Raw genomic sequence first — 10,036 nt, forward strand, 5'->3', positions numbered from 1 at the left:
GGTGACAAAAGCCTGGTGGTTTAACCTGCTTGGTTAATGGGTGGCCTCCTGGCCATAGGACGAGGAGGCTCGAACCCCATTCAAACTGAGTGAACCACGGGTTAGCTACAATTTGGAGATGTGGTGGAGGAGGGATGCTTGAGACGAATGAGAAAGAAGGCGTTTGAGTTTGGTACTGTATATGTACTAGTTTCCTAATGATGGTGATTAGGTACAGTTGTGTGAGATTGACTTATTATATATAGTCAGAAGCCAGATAATGCAGATCAAACAGAGCTCCCCAAAAGGGCGAGTTCATCGTTTTGTTATTCCCGCCTCTTGACTCTGTAACGTATTGTGTGGTTTCAATAAAACTTACTGGAAATAAAATACTCCTGACCGCCTAGTTAAAACCCTTGTGGGCAGTGCCTTTTTTGTCTTTAGATAACATCTTTTAGACTTTTAGCAACCCTGATCTATCACAAAACCTATGTACATATATAAATTATGTATGCATTCCCTCATGTAACATACAGTTGATTACTTCCATTTCATCAACATTAATGTAAACATTACAGTACCCAAATCATGTCCTCCTAAGAATCCCCATCTTTGAATTGGTTTCATTACTCTGTTCTCCTCCTCATTGTTAGCTGATGTGTGGTGAGTATACTGGTGGTCTTTGGCTGCTGTTGTATCATCCAGGTGCATGCTACACATTGGTGGTGGTGGAGGGGAGTCCCCATTATCTTTGAGTGGAGTGTCCAGAAAAGCACTACATAAGTGTAAGGAATTATTTTTTTCAACTCACACCAGTCTTTACTTTCAATGCAGAACCTTGGACAGCTCACCAGTTCTGCTCAGATAGGCATTATCATAATGAGTATTCTTCCATATGATCTCCATTGGAACTGACCACTCGCACACAATACAGAGAACAGGAATAATTCTGGAGTGAAGTGTCCAGCATTAAAGAGAGCTGGAGTGAAGTGTCTTGGTAACTGCATTTGATCATTGCACTCAAGACATGTATTTTATCACTGTCATATCCTGTGAGCTGGGATATAAATTGTCCTTGAAAATTAAGTCATCCAACATTTAATTCAAAAAGGGATTTATCATTTTAAATAGAAACCATTCAGTCAACAGTGTAGTAAGAAAAAAAAAGCTAACCACATGTAACCAGCCATCCACTTTCTTACTGCTACATTCAATTCAGGGCCACAAAGGAGTCACAGCCTATCCCAGCATGCAACGGGAGCACCCTAGACAGAAACGTGACATGACTGGCCAATTTCCCCAGACGTCAATTAACCTAGAAGTATGTTTTTGCACTGTGGGAGGTAACCAGAGTGATGAAACCCATGCAAACAAGGAAGAACATAAGAACTAAAAGCAGCTAGCACCAAGGTCGAACCGAGGGCCCCAGCACTGCAAGGCTATTATGAAATGTCACACTTTAATCCTTTTTAGATTCTACTGGAGTTTAAATAAATCAGTGAAATTAAGCATTACTTTCCTTAATGTTTGTAGCAGTGGCAGTAAGTCCTGCAAGGTGTCCTGGTGATGTAACTAATGGAGCTGGGTCATTGACAGATAGATGATGGGTAGACACCCTGATACAGTACTTATACTTAATACTTTATCGGTGAAGAGAATGCTTTATTTGTGCTTTTGTTAACCGATGATACAAGAATGTACCTCAGGGAACTGCTGTCAAGATGTTTAGTCATAATGTCTAAGACTGACACAGCCTGCTTGGAAAAGAAGTGAGTACAAAGAAGTCCGATTACAGAAGAAAAAGATCAAATGAGCAGTACAGCATTTTTCATATGGAAACTAAGTGCTAATCTGCATTTTTTTTAATTAGGACATGCAAACACGTGTCAGAAAAGGGAAAATCCCACAGACAAAACCTCAGGCGAAGCTCTGTTTGTTTCAAAAGATCACTTTTTCTTTTGCACTCTTAAATGTCATGCGTAAATAATTTGAGTTTTTCATTTGTTTTTTTCCTTTTACTACAAATCTATAGCAGGATGCCTCATTGTACTGTATGTATTCAGCCAGATATAGCTTGTGTTGGAGCTCTGGAGGAGATTTATGAGTAATTAAATGGATTGATTATATATTAATATTAGACAAAAATTTAAGTCATTATAACTTACATTTTGCTTCTAAATTGTTCATCCATTGGGCCCTTCAGACTTTGGAACTGTAAACTATGTGCATACAAAACCATCATCAGGTTTTAAGACAGTTCAACAGTCAGATATTGCAGCTCAAACAGGGTGAGTTAATCGTTTTGGCTTCCATCTCTGGACTCTGTCAAGTATTGTATGGTTTCTGAAAATAAAAACATCCTGGAAATAAAATACTCCTGACCCCTTAATTAACACCCTTGTGGGCATTGCCTTCTTTCCTTCTTTCAGACTTTTAGCAACTCTGATCAATCACAAAACCTATTTATATATAAATTATGCATGCATCCCCTCATCTGACATACTTTAACTGCTTACAAACCTTTAGGAGAAGTTAAATGAAATTCAGTGGACAAAGTGCAGGTTTTGTATGTAACGATACATGGTGACACCTTGGGTATGCTGATCACCACAGCTGGACAGGTTTCTGAATCATCTGAACTGGCTCCTCTCAATACAATAGAACAGTAACTCTACTCCAAGGTGCCCCCAGCCTGCTGACCCAAGATTAGAATGTTCCTAAATTCTTGAAAAGGAAAAAAAAGCACACTTCTGGTCTTTACCCTTCAGAATTATACTCTCCTCTTTTCTGTTGCCACTCTCAATTTACATTGCAACTACTTGGTCTCAAACAGGCAACCTTAATCCTGTTTTCCACACCTTATACAGTATATACACTCAGTACTTCATGAGCAACTCCTGTGCTCAATTAACTTATGAAAACTTTAATTTCCAAATTATCCATGGCCATTGGAAAATGTAGTTCCAATTCTTATGAGCTCTTTCTACTGCAAACACAAAATGTGGAAAGACTATTCCATATCCTATGCCATGATAGTTTCCCATACAACTTTACCTCATATTCTGTCACAACATTAATGCCACTTTCTTCAAAACTGCAACATGTTAAATAGTGTGGATGGTGGTAATGCTCCACAATCAATAGTTAATTTAATTGAAAGGGACAGGGGAACCCTATTTTAAATAAATGATGGATTAGGAAAGAATTGAAACAGACTGGTGACTCTCAAACCTCTGAAAACATATGGTGTACCACAGATTTAGAGTCATTGTTGTAAATTGTCATACAAATAGCTTCCGTATGTTTGTAGTTTCCAAATGAGGTACATTAGTACTATATTTTGGTTTACGCAAACATATTACATTGCTGTTTAACTACCTAGGTCACAAATTGATAGGATTGGTTGACTTGTTTTAAAAGCTTTTCTGCAGTTACTATGAACATATGGTAACCCCTTACTTGCATTACTAAAAATACATTGTTCACACTCTGCAAAGTGTTAAATATGTTTAACTTTGAAGGATCTGTAATCAGCCCAATGTTCACATTGAGGGAATATAAATGTCAAATGTTAGCTACCTTGGTTTATTTTATTGTTCTTATTACTTTTTTATTAAATTTGCCGCTTTTGAAACAAACATTAGATTTGATGCAAAGGCCAGCAAGATGCAACCACTGCACTTTGGAGGATACAGTACATTAAAATCTGAGCCATAATTTAACATTCACATGAACTTAAAGTACTATAAAAAATAAAGGCCCTAAAAGTGTTTACAGTTTTTGTTAAGAAATAAGGAAGACTTACGCAGTAATATACTATGATTCGTTTTAATAAATCAAAGGGATTCTGGCTGACTGATCAAATCTCTGTCATACGATAAATTCACATTTTACTCATGATCGGAGTCACAAAACTGCAAGTCAATTGTCAAGTTCACAATGCTTGTTTTGTGTTTAACAATCTTTAATGACTCAATGTGCATATACAGTATTTCCAAACTTAAAACATTTGAATGCTGTTTCTGTTGGAAGCACTGTTTATTTCATAGGTAAATTAATGCTAGTATATATTATAAATACAGTAATTCCAAAATTGTGCTTATAGGAAAGTAGCAAAAACTAAAAAAGGAACACATATCAGTGATTGCTTCTAAAAAATAAAGGATAGAAGTTTGGAAGTTCTGAGTTATAGTGTATTATGGCTAAATTGATCTTGGCCCAATTTTTATGCTTATAAAGAATTACCATAAAGTTATGTCTTAAATGTATTAAAGACTGTTTAAGCTTGGCTTTACTGCAAAATTGTCAAGGAACCACTGTGTACTATGAGGGACTTAGCCTGCTTAAATATACAGAAATCCTTGTAATACTGTTTTATTTCTGTAATACAATTTGTGGTATAGTGATATATTTCTTTTGACTGCAGTAACAGTTTATAACCTGGAATAATAAAAAACCTCATTAAGGTCTGAATTTCAAATCATCCCCAAAGCATGCATTCTCAATAACATATAATATGTGCAGGATAAGAATGAAAATGTAAAAATAAATCATTTTAAAAACCTCTATGGTCATTGTCCACTATGCTGGGCTTTCTCCTTTATTTTTAATTGTGTCGCATATAGAATCAGTTTGTACACAGTATTTCTCAGTAAGAGTTCATTAGCTTGGCCATGTTCTAATGTGACGTTATATTACAAATACGATCAAGTATTATGAGCTGATCAAAATCACTTGCAGACCCTTTGTCTCTGCAATTGTCTATACATGGCATGTATCAAATCTATATTAAGTTTACAATTGAATTTGAAAATGTTATTAGAGGGAATGAAACATGGCTCAGTTAACTGGATTTGTTTTATTAGATTTAGAACACTGCATCAGGAATTCAATTATGTTTTATACACTGACAAAATTAAATCAATCAAATCTTTTAGACAAATAAATCATAATATATACAGTACTTACAAAGCAATTAGCAGTCACATGAAGGTCTACCTGTGTAAAATTTATACAGCTAAAACAGGATAGCCCCATGGGGTTTGAATCCATGAGACCAAGAAAGAAATGGCAGAAGACATCCCATTTTATCCAACTTTTCACCTCTTTTAGACTAATTTGCAAACTCTGTCCAGACCACCCACAACCCTGAATACAATCAAAACACACAGGAAGGAAAATGACAAGTGATCTGAGGCCATCTGGCTTGTATACCTCATATACTGTAGTTAACATCAGACACCAGAATCTCATCAGCCACTATTGTCTCCAAATCCTTATGTAAATTCAGACATTTTTATTCACTTAAGTGAAATAACTTCTTGCCACAAGGAAAACAATATTCAGGAACAGGTCTTGAGATGATTGGTAGTGTAAAAGCAACACAATTGACTACTGCCACTAAAATATATAATCAAACAGTGAATTCACAAATATTCATACTTTGACTTTGTGGTCTCATCTTCGACTACCACCAGCAGTCAATTTAAATCTTGAAGTGCCCTGGCTTTCTCTTCCACTAAATGACAGTAATTACCGATAATTAAAGTTACAGTGCAATGAATAGAAGAATATACACATAAGGAATGTTTCCCCCCATGAAAAAAACTTCCATTCAGTTTTATCTTTCATTCAAAGTAAATTGAACTTCACTTCTTTAAAAAGCTTCCTAGAATTCACACCTAATTACATCTTGCATGCAATCATTCAGATACTTTTTATCTCCTTCGTCCTAAAGTCTTTGCAATATGTTGTTTCAAATATCATACACATTATATCAAGTCAAACTTCTGCCTAGTCTCCTTGAAACACCTTTGTTGGTTTTAAGCACTGCAGGATAATTAGTATGTCTTCACAGAGCAAAACTATTGACCTAGAGAAATCTTTCATATTACCTCCTTCACATCTCAGTAATTACTTTACCATCAGTATTTTTAGAATGGTATGATGTGGAATTCAAGATTATTGAAAAGCATTGCAGTCGAAATTACGATTCTCTATATCTCATTGGTGACTTGAATAAATATGGTATTCATCGGTGATCGTACAGTAGATACACAATGGAATCAATCACATCTGTGCAACAGCTTTTGGAAATTAGATACTTTCAAATGCCATGCTTGATTATGTTTATTTAAAAATTATCTTCAATCAGTAGTAGGTCATGAGCAACTAACACAAGCTGAACTCACTGAACTTTTCAGTAAGTAGTTATACTTGGTGTGTTGTCAGATCTTGAGTTAAACAAAAAAACACACCAACCTTTGTTTACATCAAACAGGCCAACACTATTCTTATCTCTTTACCCAGACCTACTCCTGCCTTATCTCTGCATTCAGCCACAGATGTTTCCAGGCTGAGAAAAAAATCATTGGTCTTGTCCTTGAAGGCTGCAGAATTCATTTGCTCAGAACCAGAGAAACCTCCTTCATTCCCAAAATTATAAATCTCTCCTGCACTTAAGACTACAAGAGGTCAGGTACATTATATGTACAAACCTTCAACCTATTCCTCACAGTATCACAGATTAGATTAACTATCCATTTTCACCTATAACACTCTTCTTTGTTTCCTTTTGAGCTTATATTTCCTGTGCCACAATCATTCTTCCCTTATACCGATTTGCTATAGACTTTTGAAACTTTATCCTTTTAAGTCAGTCATTAAGCCAAACTCATATGAACAAAAACCCAGTAGTTTTTCCACTGCAACAGAAAAATATGATTGACCTCCAAACAGGTAAATCAGGTTTAAAAAACTTGAAACTGCTAATAATATTCACATTATCCTTTCTGTAACTAACTGGCAACAAAAGCATAAAATACATACTGTACATACATCCGATATCTTTTTAATATTACAGGCAGTCCAGGATGGAACAGCTAAACTATGTATAATTGATCAGATTTCCTATTTTGCTCTATTGGGAAATGTGTCATCTTGGATGAAGATGAAAATCTGCATAGCTCCTTTCTTGTTCTTCTCAAAGCTCCTTAAAGAACTAATATTTAAGTCAGAAACTCACTGAGGGCCCCAATGTGCGAGGGCCCCTCCGTCACACATTTTGTGTGACGGAGTTTGATTCTCAAAACTCAAACTGCAGAGCACTTTTCTAATAAAATGTTTAGCCTTCAGACAGCTGAATCTTGGTAGTATGTAGTCTCTAGTCCAATATCTTGGATTACTGAAAATAAAAAAGGGAAAAGAATGATAGACTGTTGGTGTCAGACTACAATGAAAGATTAGCTGGAGAATCAATGTCAAACTGAACCATTGAAAAATTGGAGAACACAAGCTCAAATAATTCTTTGAATAATGACCATTTGCCAGGAAAAGGTTGTACACATGTGGATTAGCAACTTTATATGAATTCTTTTGTAACAGGCTAGTCCTCAGTGAAATGGAGATTGGAATTCAGTGTACTGCAAAGCAAAATAAAATGTACTGGCCCTTTAACAAAGCAAATACAAGCAGAAAAAGGTTTACTATTAATTGAACCAAATTACAACAAAATACAATAATCACAGAACTGTCTGAATTCTTCCAGTGGACACTCAGCCCATCGGTACCCCCTGGAAGGCCACAACAATTCTTCAGTTACAGTACTTAAACTTTCTGGAAAAAGGAGCTGACTGCCCTGCCACACCTTTTTTTCGTACAGCCACTCAGCTCCCTGTTCTGTGAGAACAAGATATTATGCATGCAATTATAACTGCTGATTACGCTCTTCTCCACACAAGCCACTGAGCAGCAGGCATTTGGTTTCCTTATTTCAAGCTCGTTTTTTAACGCATCATCTGATTTTTAGAATCAAGGTATACTGGATCCGAGAACGCTTGTTGCCTTCAAAGCAGATTGTGATTTTTAATTCTCATAGTAACATCCTTCAAGCCTCTCAGTGGAAAAAAAAAGCAATATCATGATCTGCTTTAATAGAAAAATCTGATTTTAAAACACTTGAACAGCTCATAAAAACAGTATTCTCCTTCTTACAGAATGGAACTGCCTTTTAAAGTGCTACTGCATACAATCATAATGAGGATTTTGGCAGCAGTGTGTAGGAGTAATGGGCATTATATTTTTATAAATTAAATGTGCCAGTGTCATCTCAGAAGAGCCATATCAATACTCAGGCAGCTGAAGTCTTCCATAATCTGTAGATAGGTCAGTTCTAGATGTAAAGTGCATTTTGACTAGAAATACAGAACCTAAAAACAAAAAGAAAACCTTTCACAAGTATTCCCTTAAATACTATGTTTTGAAAGAAAGGACTGTAGTTCGATGATGGAATTCCAGATGAGCAATTTCCACTCGCAGTTGTACAGCCGAGGAGAAAACTTTGGGCTTATATTTTGACATCAATCACTGTGGTAAATGACAAAAGAAGACCTAGTGTTGCCAATCAGGGATGCAGAGAAACTAATGAACCTAAAGATCACAGTAAAAGTTTTTAACCCATTTTTCACTGAGTGAAAAAGTTGAAGTTTACGACATACTGTAGCTTGTTTAAAGATGCAGGCTTTGTTTCACACACTCTCGGTCAGAGTGACAGGAGCACTGAACAGCAAGAGGTTGAACACTCAGGAAATTACAGATAAAACCTCCATAGTGTAGTAAATCCTGCAAATTGAAATAGTGATAGTAAGCTCCACAAAAGCTACCTCCCACATTTAAAAGGCAATCAACCTCACACAATATAGACACACAAATGAGTGACAAAATGTTTAAGACATATATATAAGGATATATAAACTGAAAGCATTTTTACATGTCACTCTATCATTGTACACCTCTACCCCAATAAAAACAGACCAATTAAAACTATTTCTATGGTGACAGTGGTACAGTGTATAGTATTGATGTCTCACAGCAGCACAGCCCTGGACTCAAATTCAGATCTGGGGTGATATCTGCATTGAGTTTGAATGTTCTCTGTGTCCAATTGGGTCTCCAGTTTCCTTCCTCAGTGCAAAGCATACCCCATGGATTCTGGGAAAATTGGCCCTGGTGCATGTGCCCCATGATGGACTTGTGTCCCATCCAGGGTATATCCCACTTTGCACCCATAGCATACCAGGAGAGGCTCCAGCTACACCATGAACCTTTATTCGATATAGTGGACAGAATGTATAGAACTTTATAATAATATAAAAGAAAATCACAATTACATGTAGCTACTTCCACTTAATTGTTTTAAATGCACATTTTGCATGCATTACAACCAAGCAGTTTTCACATGAAAACTGAGCAAAAAAGCATGTCAATCAAATGTATTAATCTGCATGCACAAAATATTTAGAATTAGAACATGCAGCAACTAAGGAAGTATGGTGGCACAGTGGTTATCATTGCTGTGTCATAGAGGTTCAGGTCCTAAATTCAAATCATGGATAGGTATCTGCATGGCATTCATGTGTTCTCCCTGTGCTCATACAGGTTTCCTCTCAGTGCTTGAGTTTCCTTTCATAGCACCAAAAACATGCTGGCAGGTTAATTAGTTTCTGGGAAAAAAAAACATTACCCTGGTATTAGTGTGTATTCATGTTTTTGTGCCCTGTGATGGACTGGCACCCTACTGCAGCAACTGTGCAGTATTTAGTAAGACTGCAAACAAAGCAATCTTAAATTCATAACAGGAATGTCTCATAGCATGAGATGCCACAATTGTCCAATGAGTAACAAAATAAGTTTAAACCTGGAATGTTTCAAGCTATTAAACTTAAATATAAAACCTCAGCTAGTACAAAACCATTTTAAAAGGTCAATTATACCAGTCACAGGAGATCAATGACATGATAAGCTCAGGATGTCTACATCCTCTAACAAAGCTAGCAAAAGACAGATGGATGCAGTATTTGTGTTTACTTAACGGTCTCCAGACAGCAGTTGCAGCAGTTGAAACACCTCAAGGTGAGGAAGCTTTTACAGTCTGTGACCACACAAGGTTCGGACTTAACTTACACTTGATGCATACAGTAAGACTTGGATGATTGAGGAGTATACTGTTCATCTACTGGTTTGTTTTGTTGTACATCAGTTTTCTCAACCACTTAGCCAT

Source organism: Atractosteus spatula, chromosome 8 (genome assembly GCF_055471065.1).
Source record: "Atractosteus spatula isolate fAtrSpa1 chromosome 8, fAtrSpa1.hap1, whole genome shotgun sequence".
NCBI lineage: Eukaryota > Metazoa > Chordata > Actinopteri > Semionotiformes > Lepisosteidae > Atractosteus > Atractosteus spatula.